General features: G+C 24.0%; 1 long non-coding RNA gene across 2 annotated transcripts in view; it reads left to right on the top strand.

Annotated features, from left to right (window-relative positions):
* The first annotated feature begins 8,359 nt into the window (after positions 1–8,359).
* The window catches only part of LOC122504385, a 167,751-nt gene continuing 152,794 nt past the window's right edge, over positions 8,360–23,316 (top strand). Inside the window, exons 1-4 of one of the 2 annotated variants that reach the window (XR_006301827.1) lie at positions 8,366–8,474; positions 12,887–13,204; positions 13,413–13,743; positions 17,999–18,181. This is a non-coding gene — a long non-coding RNA (uncharacterized LOC122504385). Of the gene's footprint in view, positions 8,475–12,886; positions 13,205–13,412; positions 13,744–17,998; positions 18,182–23,316 lie in introns of both variants that reach the window. The other variant, XR_006301828.1, reaches the window with a different exon arrangement.

Below are 23,316 nucleotides of genomic sequence, written 5' to 3'. Positions count from 1 at the left end.
ATTACAAATTTTTAAATTCTACTATTTTTAAAATTGCTAATTTTATCCTACAAAGTTAGCCTCGCGAATTGTTGATAGTTCAAAAATAATTAGCCAACCAAAAAAATATGTTGGAATTAAACATATTTTATAATTGAATTAAAGGTAATTTTTATTGAATCAAACTTATTATATGTTGAATCAAAATTATTATGTTTAATTCAAAAATAATTATTGGTTGACTGTATAACAAAGATAATTATGTTTGATTCAAAAATATTTTTTTCTCAGTGTATAATTAATTAATTTCCAAATTAATTAATTAATAGTGTAATTAATTAATTAATAGTGTAAATAAATTTCCAAACAATTAAATGACCAGCTCGGATTATTTTTACTCATTCGTTTCTTTTTTCCATTAATAGCAATTGTCGCAAATTATCGAAAATTAGGTGTAAAAATTATCAAATATCAAACAGTAAATAAGTGTCGAGTTTTAAACACAGAAATTCTGGGTTAAAATGGTTAATTGAGAAGAGGACATTGTGTGCATTTGTTATTAGATTGCGCATATTGTGCATAATTTAGCAGCAGCGTAATAAAACACAAGACGACTCGGTGTTAATTGACCAAGAAGCAATTACAGCATTATGAAGAAGGTGGTTCGTTAGTCACATTTACGTCATTTCGTTTATTATGACGACTCAAAAATCATGGACAATATAAACGAGAGAGACTCAAGTTCAAAATCGGCAAAGTTTTTTCTTTCTATTCTTTTATTTTTTCTTTTGCATTTTCTAAATAGAAAATCGAAAAAATTTTTACAAAAAACTTATGTAAAATAATCTTTACCTCCTTATGAAATTGATTTATTATCTTCTAAGAGAGAAGTTAAAATCTCGCGTATGAGAGAATAAAGAATATATAGAATTTTCATTAACCTCAAGGAGAAATATGTGATTCATTATCTTCTTATATTTAAACTATGACTGCTTTTTAGTCATTAAAAAATTAACTGCGCGAAAAAAGCCTAAAAATATTCTTCAAAGCAATTTTTAAAGTATACGATACTTTATCCTCCTTTTCTTTCTTTTTGTTGCTATTTTTAGTACAAAATTACAAATATAAAAGTAAAGTATAATTAATATTATTTCCAACTTTCGCGCACAAGAAAGATGACTTTTTTTTACCCTCTCGGTGTGATTATAAGTATTGTTTCGTAATAAATAAAATGAGCAAATATAATCTTCGAATATTGGAAAAAAATTTAATGCGCAAAAACGATAATAAATAAAATAAATAATAAACTAAAGAATCAATAAAATAAAAAAGTAAATAATATACTAAATAATCAATAAAATAAAAAATAAATAATAAACCTAAATAAATAAAAAAAATAATAATAATAATAATAAGCTAAATAATCAATAAAATTATTACACATTCTTTATACTTAATTTTTTTAATTATTATAATAATAAAGAAATTGAAAATATTGTCCCCTTTTCAAACCCATAAGTTTCTTACTAAATCATTTATAAATGCTTTAATAGTTATCACGCGATTTAATGTAACAATTGCGGATCATTAATTCCAAAACTAATGACAGAAAAGATAAAAACATTTACTTCCAAACAATAATCCGTCTATTACTTTCTCTTTAACGCGAAATATTATTTATAGAGAGATTTGTCTTTTTTTTCTAAAGAGTTTTTTTTTTTATTGATTGACTTCCAGTTTTGCCGAAAGTTCGTGATTTGTTGTATAATTACAAATGGATAATTATATATATTATATACAGATTCTATTTCCCTCTCACCGATTTCTTTTTCACTAAGAAGTATAATAAATTAATTAGTTTACATTTCAGTTTTTGTAAAAATATTTCGAGAGTTCAATTGATTTATTTTGTTCTCGATAAAATTAATTAGCACGAAAATAAATTATAATTGTTTAGGAAACTTTTTTTGCTTTTAAATGAAAAAGCTATTGAAGGTTAATTAAGAAAAAGTATTTATATAGCTAAAATAAACATGATTAGAAAATTCAAGTACAAAATTAAGATTTCTGAAAAAATCCTTTCATCAAATTTTTTTTATTATTCTATTTTTAATTTTTAGTTTTTAAATTTATTTAAAAATTTGTAAATAAATTGAATAGAAAAAATGAATTTTGAATTTTTAAGATTATTATTACTATTATAATTATTATATAGAAATTTCTTTTGTTCTAATATAAAAAAATTTTTTTTAGTAAAAAAATATTTTCAAATGTACAAAATAATGATACTCGTAATTGTTCGTGTGGACTTCTGTGAAAATGTTACTTCCGGTTTTATACGTATTTTATAATTAAACGTTGCATCCGGACAGTGCGTCAACGCTCAACATAAAACGTTTTCATGCACTTGTGCCTCACGAACTTTGTTTTAACTTTAAACACCCTATTACAGTTGTACCAGTGTTCTTTCAAAAGATAACAACATATTTTTAAATCTCTTCAAAACCACTGATTTTTTTTTTAAATTATTGCACTAATTTTATTTTTACACTCACTCCAAATATAAATAGCTAAAAAACAATACTTAAAGAATTTTTTATTTCTTTAAAATATTTTTTTTCAATTAATTATCTAGATTAGAACTTATTTATTTATTTCTGTAACAATAATTTCTGTACCAATTATTGCTAACAATTACATTTATTGACAACAATATTAGTTAATTATTGTTGATAATGATTAGCTAATTATTGTTTGTTTATTGATAACTAGTTAATTAGTTATAATGCTTATTTATTTATTTATTTATAATTAATGACGAATTATTTATTTTTGTTAATAATTAATGACTCATTGTTATTAACTGAAATTTCTAAATTACTATAAATTATATTCTCATTGTTTATTATTATATTCTTGAAATCTAACAATAAGTTGAGAAAAAGTTTATTATAGTGCGTGATAAAAGACATTTAACTCTAGAAAGGTTCGATTTATTGTTCGAATAAACTGTCACTTTCCGAAGCGTAAATAATTAATCCTTCATAAGCGCAATTTTACTCTAAGTCCGAGAAAGTGAAATCAATACGTTACATATTAACATTTTAAGATAGGAATAAACCGAATGAGACATTTTCTATGGAAAAATTCAATATACAAGTCCATTATTTTCAATTTATAATATTCTGCAAAATTTTCATAATTACGTATAATTATCCCTGAATGTATATAATTTCACATCAATTTTAGAAAATTTAGTAATTATAAACTTAATGTTGTACATTTGAAAATATTTTTTAATCAATCATTTTAGTTTTAATTATTAAATATCATTTCAATACTTTTTTTATTCAAATATCATTCAAAGAATTGAAAATTAAAAAAAAAATACGAAGATTAATTACTTTTGCATCTATACTCATAAATCAAAATGTAATTAACATTTGTAATAGAAAATCTTCTGTACAGATTTTCAACATGTAAATTTTAGCTTTTTTTAATAAATTATTTTTTGTAATTATGTTAACATTATGTAATGTGTTAACAGAAATATCTAAGCGTGCGAAATAATTTTATTTTAATTTTAAAAAAATTTGTTAATAAAATCATCGACATTATGTTCTGTCGCAGTAAAAATTCAATTCTTCGCGTAAAAATAATTAGAAATAATAAAAGAAAGGGTAAAAATTCCTAACGAATCGATAACTGGGTTCTATTGTTTCAATTTGCACATGTAAGACATGTAACAAAAAATTGTCGATAAATTTCAATAAGAGTAAAATATAAATTTCCATATATAAATAAATGGAAAATTTCCATATAATAGAGAAATGTAGATTAAATGAAAAAAAGGAAAATTCAATTTTCTCACCAATTGTCGAATTCATGTAGATTATAAGTAGATCAATTTAATTTTCCATAGAATGATTTATGCAATAAGTTATCCTCTTGAAAAAGAACCTTTTAAAAAATTAAATTTTATTAAAAATAAGGTAAAATGAAGTAAAATAATTAAAGCGTATAAAAAAAAGATATTTTCTCACCAATTGAAGCATTTATGTAGATTTAAAGTTGAACAATCAATTAATCTTTTTTTTTCCCAGTAATGATATAAGTTTTCCTTTTCTCCAAAAAAAAAGAGACCAGTCAATTCATAAAACACTGTCGTCAAATTGATCGAAATTCACTTCTCATCTTCACGTTTTCTAACGAAAACCGGTTTACGAATGATTCAACACGTGTTCGTTAGCCACTCTTTTCAATTTAAGCCGGCAAAGGGGGACTGTCACCGACACTTCCTTTTTCTAAAAAAGAAAAATAATCACTTAAATTGTCGATTTAAAAACACTTTTTTTTTTAAATTTTTCCCTCAATTTTAGAATTACACTAAAACGTGGGATTATATGAGAAACATATATAAATTGTCCTTCGAAGAACACTTTTATCACTTCCCAATTCCGGTTAAATTAATTACATACGCTGATAAACGTGGCTTGAAAGTTTTGTTGTTTTTTTTCAAATGAAAACAAATCCACTTTGCCTTTAAATCTCAATTAATTCCCGGAGTTGATTGAAAAAGTAGATAACTAATTTTTTTCTCTCTTCAAACAAGAGACACGCACCTAAACAATTGCATTTTCACGTCTTTCAAAATAAACACAGATATCCAATTTTTCTTCTTAATTAAAAGACAATGTTAATCAAAAATTTAAAAAAGAAAAAAAAAACAATTATAAATAAGATGACAACACTGTACTGTTTCACAAATAGACGTTGCTTCCAACACACGAGTCAAGGTTAGGTTAGGTCAGTGACAAAAACATATCAAGTTGTTTGGAAACGCACCAATTTTTTCAAATATTAATTATTCGTTGTTGATTTTCAAAGTTAGAGAATTGTTTGTAATAAAAAAAATTAATATTCGACGCGATATGTTTAAATTAAGAGAAATTAAATACCAGTTAAAAAAATACACTGTAGTTATAACCGTCAAATTAAGTGGTGGTCAGTGGTACCAACAATTATCGATACTGATCACTTCCGGCAACTTAGAAAAAATAATTTGCGCGGGTTATTTAAAAATTTGCAAAATATTTCCTTTTTTTGGTCAATTTTTATAATGAAATAATTCGTTGTCACTTGATGATACGATTCTCACGTTGAAAAATGATTATTTCCTCGTCGACGGTAAAGGATTTACTCTTTATTGTGAGATCCGCGCGAAATCCCGTGACGATTCGCATGGAGCGTGCGCTTCGTCCAGCGTCCGACACGATACTACTTTAACTCTTCGTCTCGCTCACTCTTTCTCTCTATCTCTCTTTCTCTCCCTCGCACACTTGCTCCCACCCTACGCCCCCTCTGCGATTCATGTCACTCTCTCACTCTCTCTTATATTTGCAGGTCATGCAATCTCGCTCCTGTGCGCGACACTTCTGTTTTTCTCCCTCTAATCTGCACCGCGCGCTTCTCACCGTTTCGCGCGCGCGGGTGTGTCATCTGTCTCTGTCTTTCAGGGCGTCCGCCCCTGTGTACTGTGTGTAATGTTTCTCTCCTTCCCGTTGCCAGCAAGCACACTATGTATATACTTCTCACTCCTTTTTGCCCCCTTGCGCGTAATCCGAGTACAAAACTCAACGAGAGAGACTCTGGTATAGCCGCACTCGTTAAACAAACGCCTCGATGACGTCAAGTCTTGATGTGATTAAATTTATTACACCATTCGAAACCAATGCAAAAGATTTCCAGGTATACATGGACAAATTCTTTTTTTTAGGGGATTGCCAATTCACGATATTGATGAGCAATGTGAACATAGGCAAAAGTGGCGCCATTGTTGGAATTTGATGCATATCATGCATATTCATTACTTCCTCGATCATTTTGGAACGTTTCTTGTCAGGAGAGGTGAGAAATTTTAGTTTGTCTTTTTTTCGATCATATTTCATTTACTGGACATAGTTTTTTTTATAGTTTATTTATAATATGCGTAGAAATTTCTATATATGCTGCTCAATTTGTTGATTTTGTCGATTTTGTCAACAAGACACTGCAATGCAGACGAGACGCAATCTCGCAATTTTTTTTGTAAATAAATGATATTATTTCTAGATTTGTATTATATTTTGTCGATTTTATCAAATTACTTACGGCAATTAGGATTTTTTTGCGGGGCGGGAGGGAAAAATGTAGAAAATTGACCGCGCCAAAAAGTCATGTTGGTAGCACTGGTTTCGACGTTCATTGACCTTGTGATCGTGTCTAGGCTTGTACGTTGCACCTGCAGGATCGGTAAAAATGGTACGAATTTTACATTTAATACAGTTTTATTTCGCTTTTTTCATAATCTATGCCCTACGTTTAGTGATTAATGGATTAATAAATAAACAACAAGTAAATTAATCCAAAATGTGCAATTTTGTCGATTTTGTCTCACCGTGTGTGGTTATTTGCACCCCGTACATTATTGATATTTTTTCTCAAATATCGTTCGTATTATTATAAATAATACAATATTTTGTCGATTTTATCAAGACATTACGCAAATTCATCCCGACGATAACGGGATTTCTTTGGTATTGCAAAATTTTTGCCATACAAATTTTGAGGTTAGGTTGACCCTTTCGGAAATAATACCTGATTTATTGTTGGGTGACCTTGACCGGAGATTATAAATCTATATTGTTGGTAAGAAAACTTGCATTTTACTCCCATTCTTGCAAATATTTGTCTCTAATTAGCGAAAATTGATTTAAATCCCAAAATGCCAAAAATATTGACGATATTGACAATAGACATATTAGTCTATTGTCAATTTCCTACTTTACAAAATCATTTATTATTCCGCACTATAAGTGCTAAAGTGCAGAAAAAATCCCGATTTCTGATTAATAACGATGTAAATTAACCAATATAAAATTAAAATTATTTTCAGAAAATAAAATTTTGTTGAAAGTGTCATAACCTCAATTTTTTTGTCGAAATCAAAATTTTTTTATTCGGCACTAATCAAAATTCCGACAAATAGGATAAATTGTTGGTAAAAATAGAAGACATTTATTTAGTCTCCCGTGTTAAATTACTTAAAAATATTGTGGAAATCATGAAGGAGAAAAAAATTGCACTAAAGTATATTTTGTCTGAAATTGTTTTTACTTGACGCGGAAATTCTGCTAAACGTTAAAAAAAACTCTCCGCAACTACTTTATTGTTGACCTTTTAAGTTCTTTTCGGATGAAAACTGAACAAGGTATATATAAAAAATTGTTCAAGCCATACGAAGTGCATTTTTTTTCTTTTTTTTTTTGCTCAACATCACTTGTCGTGAATTACTCTTGCGGGTTAAAAGAATGCCTTCGGTGTAGAAACACCTTTTACGTGATAGGACAGGAACAACCATCTCAATTATCGGTAAAGGTCTTTCTAATTGGTTCGGTTAGAACTCTACCGACTTTCATAATTCAGTAACATACAATGTTATAGAAAAAAAAAGATTCTAATTTTTTTAGTATTTGTATTAATTTTTCTTGTTTAATTTGAGAAATTTTTATTTTATCAGTTTTTGAAAAAACAAAATTTATAATTTAATTAATATTTTCTTAATTTCCCTTTTTTATCTAAAATTAGAGAATTAAATTGATTTTCTCCCTCCCTGGGACTTCTGGAAGTAATTATATATTTAGAATATTTTTTTTTTGATAATTTGTTAGTGTGACCGCTTGTAAAAGCGGTGATTTATTCGAGATTAGTGAGACTCTTTTTTTTCATAGAAACATTTTGATCGTTGCAAAAATCGAGAGAAAGGAATGAAACATAAAACATCAGCTACCCAAAATAATCGAGGTCAACAGATTAACGGTTTATGTGATATACTCAAGCTAAAGAATTTTCTTCGATTTAGTTTCATCACTTCACAAATTGAAAATGAGTCATTTTTTTAATTTTAGAAATTGAACAATTTCTTCTTCTCGATTAGCGACAGTGTTTTCAAAAAGAAGAGAAAAATGTTCATTTTTCTCGTTATTTTATTGTTTTCCTTTATTTTTTTTTTATTATATATATTAATTGAATTCCTCTTATTTCAGGTGAACATTCTCAAGACGCTACGCTAGTTATTGATCTACAAACATACTTTTTTTGGGGTATTTACCAAGAGATAGAAACGGAGCTCTTGGAAAAAGAGAATAATCCTGCAAAATTATCTTGAAATCGATAAAATTATCTCATTTTTGAGAATTATAATTATTGTGAAATCAAACAAAGAGAAATGGGTAAGAAAAATATTTGATTTCATAGAAATTTTTGTTCTTGATTTTATATTGACCTTGAAGTTTGTATTATTGCCTTCCAAATCTTAATTAAATCGCCAACATTTGTTTCAGTCTGGAATTATTTAGAAGAAAGTGTATTGTAATTTGAGAAGGTCTTTCAAGGACGTTCAGTGTTTCGGGATGCATGAGGAGGGGTCATTTCGCAATTTCCCAGTTGTCTAGAGGGTAAGACCAATATTTATTTGAATTAAAGTTTCTTCAATTCAATTCGAATCGAATTATCCAGAAGTGTAATTTATTTTTTTATTTATTGCCGATGAATAATTTTTTTTAATCTATATTATTTATAATTTATCAGAATAAAAAACGAGTTATTTATCAAATTTTTATATTTTAACCACAATTTTTATTATATAATTGAAATTAAATTTTTCACATTAATCAAAATTAAAATTTTCAATTCACTTTTCAATTAAATTTGTCACTTTAGTGGAAATTAAATTATTAGCTTTAATGGAAGTTAAATTTTTTACCTCAATGCGGGAATTTAATTTTTTAAATCTATCAAAATTAAATTTTTCAATATAATTTTAAATGGAATTTTTTCTTTAATGAAAATTAAATTTTTCACTTTAATCAAAATTAAATTTTTCAATTCACTTTTCAATAAAATTACTCACTTTAATGGAAATTAAATTTTTCACTTCAATGGAAAGTAAATTATCTACTTTAATGAAAATTAATTAATTTTTCACATTAATTAAAATTAAATTTTTTTTTAATTGAAATTAAATTCTCCTCTTTAATAGAAATTAAATTTTCCACATCAATTGGAATTAAATTGTTCACATTAATCCAAATTTTATTTTTTACTAATAAAAATTAAATTCTTATCTTTAATTAAAATTAATTTATTCACTTCAATGGGAAGTAAATTTTTTAATTTAATGAAAATTAAATTTTTTACTTTAATGAAAATTAAATTTTTCAATTTACTTTTAAATTAGTTTTTTATTTTAATGGAAATTAAATTTTAAAAGAAAAATTATTCGCGGCATATTAATTAAAATAAAAAAAAATATTATACATTGGATAGCAATTGGATTAATTAATATATGACTAATTCGATTGCGATTAATAATTTAAAAACAAATGATATTTTTGTTTTTTTTGTCAAATTAGCGACAATTGTGCTTTATGAATCGAAAGAAAGAGTTCCGTGGGAAATAGTCTGTATATACTAATAAGCGTTCAAAATTAGCGTAGCCAAGCACATGCTAAACATTCAATAAAGCGCTCGAAAGCCTCCTGGAATAATCGTAATCATAAATAATCAGTCCTAAATATACGTCGGCGACGGTAATGTCCGCTCTCGCGCACCAACTGCTGTTCGCGAACCGTTAACGCGCTCACTTCGACGATAGTTTCTTGTCTTTTTCACAGTCTCTTCATATTTTCTCTTTCTCTCTTTTTTTTCATAAATCTTTCATTCCTCTGGAATTCCACGGTACGTCGTCACTTCGTCTTTCTCCTCTGGAGGAATATGTATATATATACATTTCAATGACTCGCAATCCGCAATACTTTCTTGTCCTCTTACTTCATAGTCTTTGAATTTTTAAGTGGTTAATGTCTTTATCTTCTCTCATCTTGTGAGCGTGATGTAAAAATACTTCTGTTTCCTAGTCATCTTTCAAACTCATAATTTTAATGTCCATATGTTCTTAAGAGCAAGCATCATTAATCTTGTTTATTAATTTTCAATACAGATACTCTCTAATTCTATATATACAGAAAACTAATTTAGATTGGTAAAATTTTGCTAAAATTAATTTTACTAGTTATGGTGAATTTTTATTTAGGTCTAATTCCGAAAAATCGGTATTTAAATAAGTTTTGAATTTAATTTCAAAAAAGTATATTGTGATAGGAAATTTTTAAATTATTAAAACAGGGTTGCCACAGAGGTCAGGGAAAAGTCAGGGATTTTTAGTAAAAGTATTACTGGAAAAAAATTTAATTTTAAAATTCATAAGAGAACTGAATTTTGGTATCTTTTTTGTTTGCTTCATAAACTATGAAATTACTACGAATTCTAATATAAAACTTTCAATTTTTTCTGTTTCTGACAATAATTTTTTTTAAAATAACTTAATTTTTCAAGAACTTTAATTTTTGGAAAATTTTAATAATTCAAATTCTTCTCAATTTAGTTAAATTTTTTAATGTATATTAAATTAATTATTAAAAATTATGGATTTATAGAAGAATTTTAGTTTAAAACACTAAATAAAATTGAATTTTGGAGAAGTTACAAATGAGTGCAGAAATTCAATTAATTTCAAAAGTAATAAAATTCTTGGCAAAATTCAATTATCTTAAAAAATAATAAAATTCTTCTCCAAAATTTAATTTTTTTAAAAAATTTTAATAAAATACTTTGCAAAATTTTAATTATTTTCAAAAATTTCCCTTATTAATTCAATTATTTTAAAATATCTACTATTTTAATAAAATTTACTAAAAGAGTTCAAATAAAAAAGAATTTTTATAAAATTCTACGCAAACATTTAAATATTTTCATAAATAATAAATATTTCGCAGGAATTCAATTATTTTTATAAATAATAAGACTATTCTCAAGAACTTAAATATTTTTATAAATAATAAAACTCATTGCAGGATGATTAAATTCTTCGAAAGAATTCAATTATTTAAAAATTTGTTAATAAAATTCTTTATAAGAATTCAATTTTAAGAAACATTAAATTAGGTATTTAATAAATTATTTATATTTGTGTTTAAATAATTGAATTATTGCAGAATTTGAGTTTTTTTTTAAATTATTGGAAGTTTTCATTCTCTTATAATATATTTAATTGATGAATTTACGAATAATCGATTCATTCTTTATGAAAATAATTGAATTCTTGCACCGAACTTTATTAGATTTTTTTAAATAATTGAATTCTTTCGAGAAATTTTATTTTAATAGTAGATTTTGAAAATATTTGAATTTCAGCGAACAACTTCATTATTTGTAAAATATAATTGAATTCTTGGAAAAAATTTTTCAAAACTTTTTGAAATTAATAACATTTTTCGAGGAATTCATTTAAAATTGTATTAAAAATACTTGAAATCCTGTGAAAAAATGTATAAACTAATGAAAATAATTGAATTCTTACAACGAATATTATTCCTTTTTTTAAATAATTGAAATCCTGTGATGAATTTTATTATTGATGAAAATAATTGAATTCTTGCAACGAAGTTCATTAAATTTTTTTAAATAATTGAATTCATGTGAAAAATTTTATTTTTTATAAAAATAATTGAATTCTTGCAAAAAATTTTCCAATACTTCTTGAAAATAATTACATTTTTTCGAGAAATTCATTTAAAATTGTATAAAAAATAATTGAAATCCAGTGAAAAATTTTATTATTCATAAAAATAATTGAATTCTTACCAGGAAGTTCATTAATTTTTTAAAAATAATTAAATTCATTTCAGAAATTTTATTTAAATAGTTGATTTTAAAAATATTTGAATTTCAGCGAAGAATTTAATCATTTTTGAAAAGTAATTGAATTCTTGCAAAAATTTTCCAATACTTTTTCAAAATAATTACATTTTTCGAGAAATTCTTTTAAAATTGTATAAAAAATAATTGAAATCCTGTGAAAAATTTTATTATTTATGAAAATAATTGAATTCTTACCAGGAAGTTCATTAAATTTTTTTAAATTATTTAATTCATATGAAAAATTTTATGTAAATAGTAGATTTTGAAAATATTTGAATTTCAGCGAAGAATTTAATTATTTGTAAAAAGTAATTGAATTCTTGCAAAAATTTTCCAATACTTTTTTTGAAAATAATTACATTCTTCCATAAATTAATTAAAAATTGTATAAAAAATAATTGAAATTCTATGAATAATTTTATTATTTATGAAAATAATTGAATTCTTGCAATGAACTTTATTAAATTTATTTTTAAATTATTGAATTCATGGGAAAAAATTTATTTTTTGCAAGAATAATTGAATTCTTGCGAAGGATTTTATTAGAATTTTTGTAAGTAATTTGATTTTTTTTAATTTGTGAAATTTTAAATTATTATAAAACACGAAGAAATCTATCACTCCGAGTCTTTGACTCGGAGTGATAGATTTCTTCGTGTTTTATAATAATATTCATTAGTTTTTGAGTTTCAAAAAGGTATGAATTTGAAATTTTTGAAAATCTTAATTGTTATGAAAAAATAATAATGATTAAATATTTATTTAAAAAAGAAGTTATTTTGATGTTTTTTAATAATTTTACAATATTAAAGTAATTCGTAAATAAATATAATAGTACATTATTATTCAATCTTTTACGTCCGAGAAATGGTAATTTTTGTGAAGGAGAATAAAACGAAAACATTCGGACAAATAGTTTTTAAAAAATTAGTTTACTCTGAATGAATTATACCTAATAATTTTTAGAGTGAATCACAATATTTTTAAGGGTCAGGGAAAAAGTCAAAATTTTGTTTGGAAATCAGGAAAAAACAAAATTAAATTTTTGTGGCAACCTTGTAAAAATAAAATTGAAAATCAGATGTTAATTACACGTTTTCATTTGCAGAACAGAAGGGTAATCGGAGTATATTCATTTTTTTTTTGTCTCCGATTCATGATGGTTCGTCCCACCGCACCGCTCCCAGATTTGGAACAGCACACAAGTCTAATAGGGGAACGAGAGAGTTCGAAATAACATAATGCTTAACTAAGCGTGTCCGCGATCGTCATTAGTACGCAATAATGGTTTAATGGTTAGGTTAGCGTGCTCTTCGATTCAACATAACGTAACACGGACGTGTTATTCTGATGATGTGCGGCGGCAAGAGTTTTCACCATATATATACGGGGTTGGTTGTACCAATCGAAATCGACTATACGACTAGTATGTATAATATGTACACGACAACGGACATATGGTCGGTTGGCTCGACCGATTAGATACATTTGCATTACAATAACCCAATGTCTGCCCACCATCGCTAAGCATTTCGCTTTATTACGACCACCACCGTACAGCTTATAGTCTATGCCCATACCAGCATAATGGCACTTAACCTGGTATAAAAAAAAAATGTAAAAATTTGTTGCAGCTTTTAGATACGTCCCGGTTGGATACCTTTTGTTTACCCGGGTTTATACTCTTCAGAAAGAAAAAAGAGAAACCCGTTCGCATTTGAAACCCAAAGCCGCTAACTCGGATCATCGCTTATATACTACCAGAGGCACCCTTTACATTGTTCTATCCGTAAGGATCTTCAAGAACCACTGAATTCTATATATGTTCGATAGATATCACTGCGGAGTTTCGACGCTTTCAACAATGGAATGGAAAAAAACCCTTTACTACAATATGTACACTCCAAATTGTTTCAACGAACGGATAAAGATTCGAGAGATTCAAGAAGGAATGAAAATAATGACGTAAGTTCCTCTTTTTTTCATTATTAAATGTTGGATTTAAAATTAGAATACCAGAGTTGCCACAGGTCATAGGAAATTCAGGGAAAAGTCAGGGAATTTCATTAAAAGTACTGGAAAGAAATTAAATTTTTAGAATTCATGAGAAAAATTCTGAATTTTGGTATCTTTTTTGTTTGACTCATAAACTGTAAAATTACCACGAATTCTAATACAAAATCTTAAATTTTTTCAATTTCTAACAATGTTCTATTTTAAATAACTTAATTCTCAAAGTCATACAATTATTACATAAAATTATTACTCATAAATTATTTGATGAATTATTTTACTTAAATATTTCATAAATTATTGAATTTTAAGAGTTTCCCTTAAGATTTTCATAAATAAATGAATTTCAAACGGTTTCAATTTAAAATTTCAGAAAATTTCAATTCTGAATGAATTTAATTATAGAAATTTAAAAAAAAATTAGTTTTTTGAAAAATGTTAATAATTCAAATTCTTCTGAAACTAGTGAAATTTTTAAATAAATATTTAATTAATTATTAAAAATAATAAATTTATAGAAGAATTTTAATTAAAAACTTTGAATTTTGAAAAGGTTTGAAATTCAAATATTTGGAAAATCTGTATTTTTCATAATTTTAATTAGTAATTTTGGAGAACTAACTGTTTTGGGAAATTTAATTTCAATTTTGTTGAAATTGGTTGAGAACTTTTTAATATATATTTAATATTAATTCAAAAATTTTAACGCAATTCTGCAAAAGAATTCAATTATCTTCTTAAATATTAAAATTCTTTGCGGAAATTTAATTATTTTTCAAAATTTTCGAAAAATTATCGTTAAGAATTCAATTATTTTTATAAATAACAAAATTCTTCGCCGAAATTTAATTATTTTCAAAAAATCTTGTCAATATTCAATGATTTTCTATGGCTACTATTTTAATAAAATTCTTCGCAAGATGTCAATTATTTTCAAAAAAATATTAAAAATCTTCCTAGGAATTCAATATTTATCAAAATAATTTCAATAAATTTTCTCGAATGAATTCAATTATTTTTAATACAAATTTTAATTATTTAAATCCTTCCGAACAATTAAATTGTTTTTTGAAAAAAATAAAATTCTTCACAAGAATTCAATTATTTTCACAAAGATTAATAATTTTTTTTGAAAGAATTCAATTGTGTTTAGTACAATAATTATTTTCATAATAATAATAAAATTCTTCGTAAAAATAAATAATTTTCAATACAATTTTAGTAAAATTACTCGAAAGAATTAAATTATTTTCAAAAATTTTGACAAAATGTTTTATAAAAGTTTAATTATTTTCAATATATTTATAATTAAATTCCTAAAAATATTTCAATTATTTTTAAAAATATCAATAATATTCTTTTAAACAATTCAATTAAATTTTCATAAAAATAATAAAATTCTTGCTCTAAATCCAATGGTTTTTCAATTTCTCGAAAGAATTTAATTATTTTCTAAAATGTTAATAAAAATTCGTCAAAACAATTAAATTATTTAAAAAAATTTTAATAATGTTCTTGTCAATATTTCAATTATTTTCAAAAATTTTCCTCAATTCAATAATTTCCAATATCTATTATTTAAATAAAATTTCCTAAAAGAATTCAAATAAAAAAAAATTTATAAAATTCTACGTAAACATTTAAATTTTCATAAATATTAAAAATTTCATAAGAATTCAATTACTTAAAAAAAATTGGAAAACGTTTTTTTGATAAAAATATATTTTTTAAATTAATATTAAAAAAATTCTTTACAATGATTTAATTATTTTCATAAATATTTAAATTCTTTTTAAGAATTCAATTATTTTCATAAATAATAAAATTCTTTGCAGGAATTCAATTATTTTCATAAATTATAAAACTTATCGCAAAATTTCAATTATTTTAAATACAATTTTAATCGAATTTCTAAAAAAATATCATTATTCTTAGAAATTTTATTAAAAATCGTCCAATAAATTCAATTATTTAAAAATTCAATTTTAAATTATTTATATTTGTATTTAAATATTTGAATTCTCGTAGTACTTTTATTTAAAATTGATTTTAATAATGAATTTCAGTGAAAATTTTAAATAATAATTGAATATTAAATGCATTATAGCTTGAATTTTTAGAAATAATTGAATTTTGAAAAGGTTTCAAATTAAAATCTTTGCAAAATTGAATTTTTCCTACTTTTAATTAACATTGTTGTAGATCTATAATTTTTCTTGTAAAAGTTTAATTGAAATTCTTTTGAAATTATTTAAAATTTTTATTTTTTAATATATATTTAATTGAAAAATTTCTGAATAATCGAAATTTCATAAAACTGAATTGTAAACAAATGGATTTGAAAATTCTCAAAGAATTTTTTCAAAACTTATTAAAAATAATTAATAATTGAATTCTTTCGAAGAATTTTAATAAAATTTTTGAAAATAGGAGTTACATTTTTCGAAGAATTTACTTAAAATTATACTAAAAATAATTGAAATCCTGTGAAAAATTTTATGATTTTTTGAATTGAAATCCAGTAAAGTATTTTATCAGGATTTATAAAAATAATTGAATTTTTGCAACGAATTTTATTACATTCTTTAAAAATAATTGAATTCTTTTAAGAAATTTTATTAAAATAGTAGGTAGAATTTAAAAATATATGAATTTCAGCGAAGAATTTAATTATTTGTAAAAATTAATTGAATTCTTGCAGAAATTTTTCAATACTTCTTTAAAATAATTACATTTTTCGAGAAATTCATTAAAAATTGTATAAAAAAAAAATTAAAATCATGTAAAGAATTTTATTATTTAAGCAAATAATTGAATTCTTGCAACGAATTTTATTACATTTTTTAAAAATAATTGAAATCTTGTGAAGAGTTTTATTATTTATGAAAATAATTGAATTCTTGCAACGAATTTTATTATATTTTTTAAAAATAATTGAAATCTTGTGAAGTATTTTATTATTTATGAAAATTTTTGTAAATATTTTTTTTTTTTTTTGAAAAATTTTATGTAAATTTAAATTTTTTATCTTTAAATTAAAATTTAAATTTTTTGAAGAAATCGTCAAAGACTCGGAGTGATCGATGTCTTCATGTTTTCTAATAATATTCATCAGTTTTTGAATTTCAAAAAGGTTTGAATTTGAATTTTTTGAAAATCTTAGTTTCTATCGAAAAATAATAATGATTATCTAAATATTTATTTAAAAAAGAAGTTATTGATGTTTTTGAATAATTTTACAATTAAAGAAATTCTTAAATAAATGTAATAGAATTTTTTTTTGAGTATCTAATAATTTTTAGAGTGAATCAGAATATTCTTCAGGGTTAGGGATGAAGTCAAAATTCTGTCTGAAGATCAGGAAAAAGACATAAGAAAAAACAAATTTAATTTTTTGTGTTATCAAAAAATGAATGTTGTTTTTACCTACAATATAATCTTGATATACTTTTGGTTTATAATTTAGCATTTCTGATTGATTTGTAAATCGTTTAATGCAACATAATTAATTTAGCTCGAAGCGTTATAATATTGCTCGTACAAGTTATACGTATATATATACGAATATATATTACATGTAATCAGGAATTTTTCTCCAATAGGTGCGTTTGGACGTATGTGCAATTATGTAATAAGTAAGAGAGAGAGTATACTAATTATTATTCATGTCTGTTAAGTTTCTTCTATATAGAAAGAAAAAGATTGTTGCTATCGGCTTTCTAGCATTATTATCGTTCTCGCGGACGAGATATGCAAAATCAAGTATCCTTAGAGCCTGAGGCGTTGTATGCACCACCATAAACACGTGTATACATATATATGCATATAGACGGCTTTACCGGTGACTAAATCAAGATCAGTCACGGATGACGTTCCCTCGACGACTTTATGACTGATATTATTCGGTTTATATCGATATACCCACTTGTCCTGTGTGCGATAATGTCGATAATGATCTACCGGAAATTATAAAAAAAAAAAATCATGCGCGCCTCTCCCTCTGTTATAGTTTTTAGACATTTATAAATAACTACCTTACACACACAGTACAAAAAATATAGTCTTTATAATTTCGATCCAGCTTGATAATAAATATTCTCTTATATGCATTATGATTCCAAGAGGGAAAGCTTTTCGAAAATCGATTTTTACATTTTTTATATTTGTCTAAATTGTTTATATTAATTTTGTTTGTTTATTTTCACAGGGTTGCCACAGGTCAGGAAAATCAGGGAATTCAGGAAAAGGTCAAGGAAAGTAGAATTAGCCAGGGAAAAATCAGGAATTTTTATAAAAAGTACTGGAAAAAATTTCTTTTTCTATTTCTACGACCACAATGGATTTTTGAATATTGTTCAATTATTTCAAAAGTTTTAACGCAGTTATCTTGGTAAGTAACAAAATTCTTCACATAAATCCAATTATTTTTAGGAATTTAAATAAAAATCTTTGGAAAATTCAATTATTTTCACAAATAATAATATTCATCAGAATAATTCAATTATTTTCAAAAGTAATAAAATTCTTCGGGGATATTCAATTATTTTTTAAAATTTTAACGAATATCTCGTCAAGAATTCAATTATTTTTAAAAATAGAATAATCTTTCGCCAAAAATTCAATTATTTCTAAAAATTTTAAATAATTTTTTTGCAAAAATTCAATTAGTTTCAATTATTTTTCGCAATTAAATAATTTTCAATATTTACTATTTTCATAAAATTTATTAAAAAATTTAATTATTGACAAAATTTTTTGATACAATTCTACGAAAACATTCAATTATTTTTATAAATAAAATAAAATTTCATTTAGGAATTCAATTAATTTTAACGCAGATTAATTAATATCGCAATTATTCTTAAAAATTTTATTAGATATTGATAAAAGAATTCAATTTTAAGAAACATTAAATTATTCAATAAAATAATAAAATTCTTTGCAATAATTCAAATATTTCCATAAAAAAACTTTTAATTCTTCGCAGAAAATCAATTATTTTCAACATTTTTTTGAGTAATTGAGGCTCCGGATCTTAAAAGGGCACTTTTACCTTGTAAAGTCTATGCGGAAAGTGCCCTTTTAAGATCCGGAGCCTCAATTCTGCAAAAGAATTCAATTTTCTTGATAAACAACAAAATTCTTCCCAAAAAATCAATTATTTTAAGGAATTTTAATAAAATTCTTTTTGAAAATTCAATTAGTTTGATAAATAACAAAATTGATTGCGAGAATTCAATTCTTTTGAAAAGTAATAAAATATTTTGCAGAAATTAAATTATCAAAATTTTTGAAAAATTCTCGTCAAGAATTAAGTTATTTTTATAAATAGGTTCTAAAATTCTTCTCAAGAAGACAATTATTTTTAAAAAGTTTAATAAAATTCTTCAAAAGTTTTCAATTATTTTCGAAAATTGTGATAAAATTATATAATTCAATAAATTTCTGTAAAATTAAATTAAATTCTTTAAAAGAAATTAATTATTTTGAAAAGTTGTTAATAAAATTCTTCATGAAAATTTAATTTTAAGAAACATTCAACTATTCAATAAATTATTTAGTTTTGTATTTGAATAATTGAATTCTCGTAGAATTTTCGAATAAAAATTTATTTCAAAATGAATTTCGATTAAAATTTTGAATAATAATTTTAATATTAAAAGCATTAATTTTTAGAAATAATTAATTTTTGAAAAGGTTTCAAATTTAAATTTTTGGAATTATAAATTTTTCGTACTTTTAACTATAATAATTAATTTAAAGAAAAATTGTAGTTAAAAATTTTAGAAAACGTTAATTGAATTTAAATGATGAAAATAATTTCGAAGAAGTTAGAGTAACAACGTTTTTATGTAAAATAATAATTTATTAGACTCGGAGTGATTGACTTCTTCATGTTTTATAATAATATTCTTATTAGTTATTGAATTTCAAAAAGGTTTAAATTTGATATTTTTGAAAATCTTAGTTCCCAAGGAAAAATAATAATCGGAATATTCTAAATGTCAAAATTCTCGCTCTGGAAATGAGGGAAAAACAGAATTAAATTTTTGTCGCAACCCTGTTTTAGTAATTTTATGTACTTTCAGTTTTTAATCCCAAAAATAAAGGAAGTAAAATTATTTTAGATTTTCTAATCCTATTTGAAGAGAAATAGGAGAAAAATTTTTAGGATTAAAAACTCGAGACACGAGAAAGTAAATTTTATTTTGAGAAAAATAAGAGGAAAATTGCTCTTATTGTGTTAAAATGTTATAAAAGAATTAAAAATGTGGTATTAAGGGCGGGTATCAGGCACAACGGGATATCTGAAAGACCTTCAGTTAGAAATTAATTAGAAAAGTGCGGAGAAGCTCGCAAAGACCTTGACGGTGTTGTCGGGGGTTCGGGGTTAGGCAATCAACGAGTAGATGAATTAATGGCTACGCCAACTACCCTCGAGGAGAGAGAGAGAGAGAGAAAGTATAAGAAGGGCGCGTTCCAGTTACGTATACGTGAAAGTAGTTTCTTTATGTATGTAATCACCCTTATAGCCTTGTCTTAACACACAGAGAAAAAAATTGCAAACACACATTACAAAGATTGCAAACATGTATTTTTCAACACAGGGAAAAAAAAAATTTTTTTCTCATTTGATGCGTGTGTTTGTTTGAGAGAGGAAGAAAGACTTTGGAATTCTAACCATTGAGCATTACCGTTTTACCACTCTCCCGAAAAGTATCCCCGAAATCTATCGGACGATTTTCCACTCGGAATCATTCCCCTGGCAAGAAAAAAAACAATAGAAGAGTTTTTCCATATAGAATCGAAAGTCCTATAGATATATATATATATATATATATATGTAATCTAACGTCTCACCAGGATTTTAATGAAAAAAAATCTCGAGTCAAAATTGAATTTGAGCACCTTTGGATGCGACTAAAGTGATTTTATTAGAAGCGATTGCTCTTTTCAACTTTTCCATAAGGTGGAAATTAAATTCCTTGAAATAATTTAAGGTTTATTAGTTTTTTAAATTAGTCTAATTTTTTTCTATTATTATCTATTCGAATTTTAAGATTTTTTAATGGAAAGGGAATTTTATTCCTTTTTTATTTTTTGTATTTCTACTTCCTTTTATTATATTTGTTTTATTTTCTTCTATATTTCCAGGCCTCGGATAGTTCGACTTTTTAGATTTCTTTTTACTATTTTCAAAAAAGGCGATTTTTTCGATTTATTTTCAAACAATGCGACTTTTTCGAGTATTTTTTAAGTATTTTATTAAAATTTTTGAAAATCAAATTAGAAAAAATTTTAATTGCAAATTTTTAAAATAATTCAATTCTCAAAAATTTTAATGAAAAATAAAAATTAGTTTCAAAAAAAGTATTTTTAAGAAATTATTCAAAAATACCAATTTTTAGAATGTTTTTACTAATTATTTTTATAATTAAATTTTTTTCAATTATCTATTACCGAAAATTCAAATATCTAAAGGGAATAATTGCATTAAGATTTTTTTTAAATTGAAATAAAAAATAATAATTGAAATTCTGTAAAATTTTCTTTAAAATAATTGATTTTTTTTAAGTATTTCATTACAATTTTCAAAAATTAAATTTTGCAGAATTTTAATTACACATTTTTTAAATAATTCTTAATTGACTTAATTTAAATAATTCTATTCTCTAAAATTTTTAAGAAAAACCAAAATAGAAATTAGCTTCAAAAAAAGTATAATTCAGAAATTATTCTAAAAAAAACCAAGTTTTAGAATATTTCTACTAATATTTTTTATATTTTAATTATTTTCAATATTTTCAATTATCTATTTCCGAAAATTCAAATAAACAATAATTGCATTAAGATTTTTTTTTAAATTGAAATAAAAAAAATAATAATTGAAATTCTTTAAAATTTTCTTGAAAAATAATTAATTTCTTTTAAGTAGTTCATTATAATTTTAAAAAATCAAATTTTGTTGAATTTTAATTGCAAATTTTTAAAATAATTAAATTCTTAAAAATTTTAATGAAAAATCAAAATAAAAATTAGCTTCAAACAAAGTCTAATTAAGATTTAATTCTAAAAAAGCAATTTTTAGAATATTTTTCTGAAATTCAATTCTTTTCAATATTTTTATTTATCTATAATCTAAAATCCAATTTACTTATCTAAAAATGTTATAATTATTTTTATAATTTTGAAAAAAAGAATTATTTACAAAAATTTAAATGAAACTTAAATATTTTTTAATATTTTCCAAAAATTATTTTAAAAAATTCAATTATTGAGAAAAATTTTACTAAGTTTAAATTATTTGCCAATTTTTTAATTATTTGACAATTTTTCAATTATATATTTAAAAATTATTAATTAGTAATTAGTAATTAAAAAATCTATTTTCTTTTAAAAACTAATTTTTAAGAATTTTTTTATTATAATTTATTTTAAATTTAATTACTTTCAATATTTTCGGTTTAATTTTTGGAAATAATTGAATTTTTCAGAATCTTTGAAATTTAAATTTAAAAAATTTAAATTCCTGTTAAAAAATAAATAATGGGTATTTAAATATTTTTATGTAACACATTTCTATTTTATTTAACAATCAAATAAAATTAATGAAGAGAATTTTGTAGAATTCGAATTAAATTAATGAAGTGAATTTCGAAGAATTCGAATTAAATTAATGAAGAAAATTTCATTGAATTCGAATTAAATTTTAATGAAGAAAGAATTTCGAAGAAACTTAATTTAAATAAGAAAACAAAATCTATATTGCGGAGAATTTTTAACGAAAATTGGCAAATTTTCAAATTGTACGAAATAATTGATGATTTAACTCCACTCCATTAAAGTTGTTTAAAGAATGAAGTATTAAAAAAGCTGTACAAGTATTTTTCACTTAGGCTCCAAACTGTCTAACATCACTTATACTACGTGCTTAATATGTAAATTACCGTCAGACGGTGCTTGGTTTGTAAACTCGTAGTTCCAGGGACTTGATTGTGAAAAGAAGGGTTGTTTGCAAACTTTTATTTAACTTACACCTGTGCAATTGTGAGTTAGGTTTTTTTTAATGTGCTTATACATATAAAGACGAATTAGTGCACTATGGCAATGTTTAGGCTATTTTAAAATATTAAAGCAATTATCCATGAATAATTCTTCACCCTCAAAATGAAGGGGGAAATGAGAGAAAGAGTATTACTTTCGGTTCTGTAATGCATTGTCCAAAGAAGTGAATCCTTGCATGTCGGTTAACCATCGTCCCTCCGCGTCAGACCCAGGGTCGTTGAATTTATCGTTAAGTGATGTCCGCGTTTATTTATCGCGAGCCTTCTATCCTTAACGGTCGTGAACTCATTTCATTATTCGCAAAGTGCACCCAGGAAAATTTACTGGTGAGGGCGTCTCCACATTGTTTTCGCGGGTTTTTAAATGCCTAATTTTCTTTTTTTTTCTGATCTCTGCCTCGCAATTTTCTTTCTTCTTTTTCTTCTTCTTCCTCTTCTTCAAAGAGGTAATTGGTTCTCA

The sequence above is a fragment of the Leptopilina heterotoma genome, unplaced genomic scaffold (genome assembly GCF_015476425.1).
Source record: "Leptopilina heterotoma isolate Lh14 unplaced genomic scaffold, ASM1547642v1 Lhet_294, whole genome shotgun sequence".
NCBI lineage: Eukaryota > Metazoa > Arthropoda > Insecta > Hymenoptera > Figitidae > Leptopilina > Leptopilina heterotoma.
Note: the sequence above shows the minus strand (reverse complement) of the source record. Positions and strands in the feature narration are given on the sequence as shown.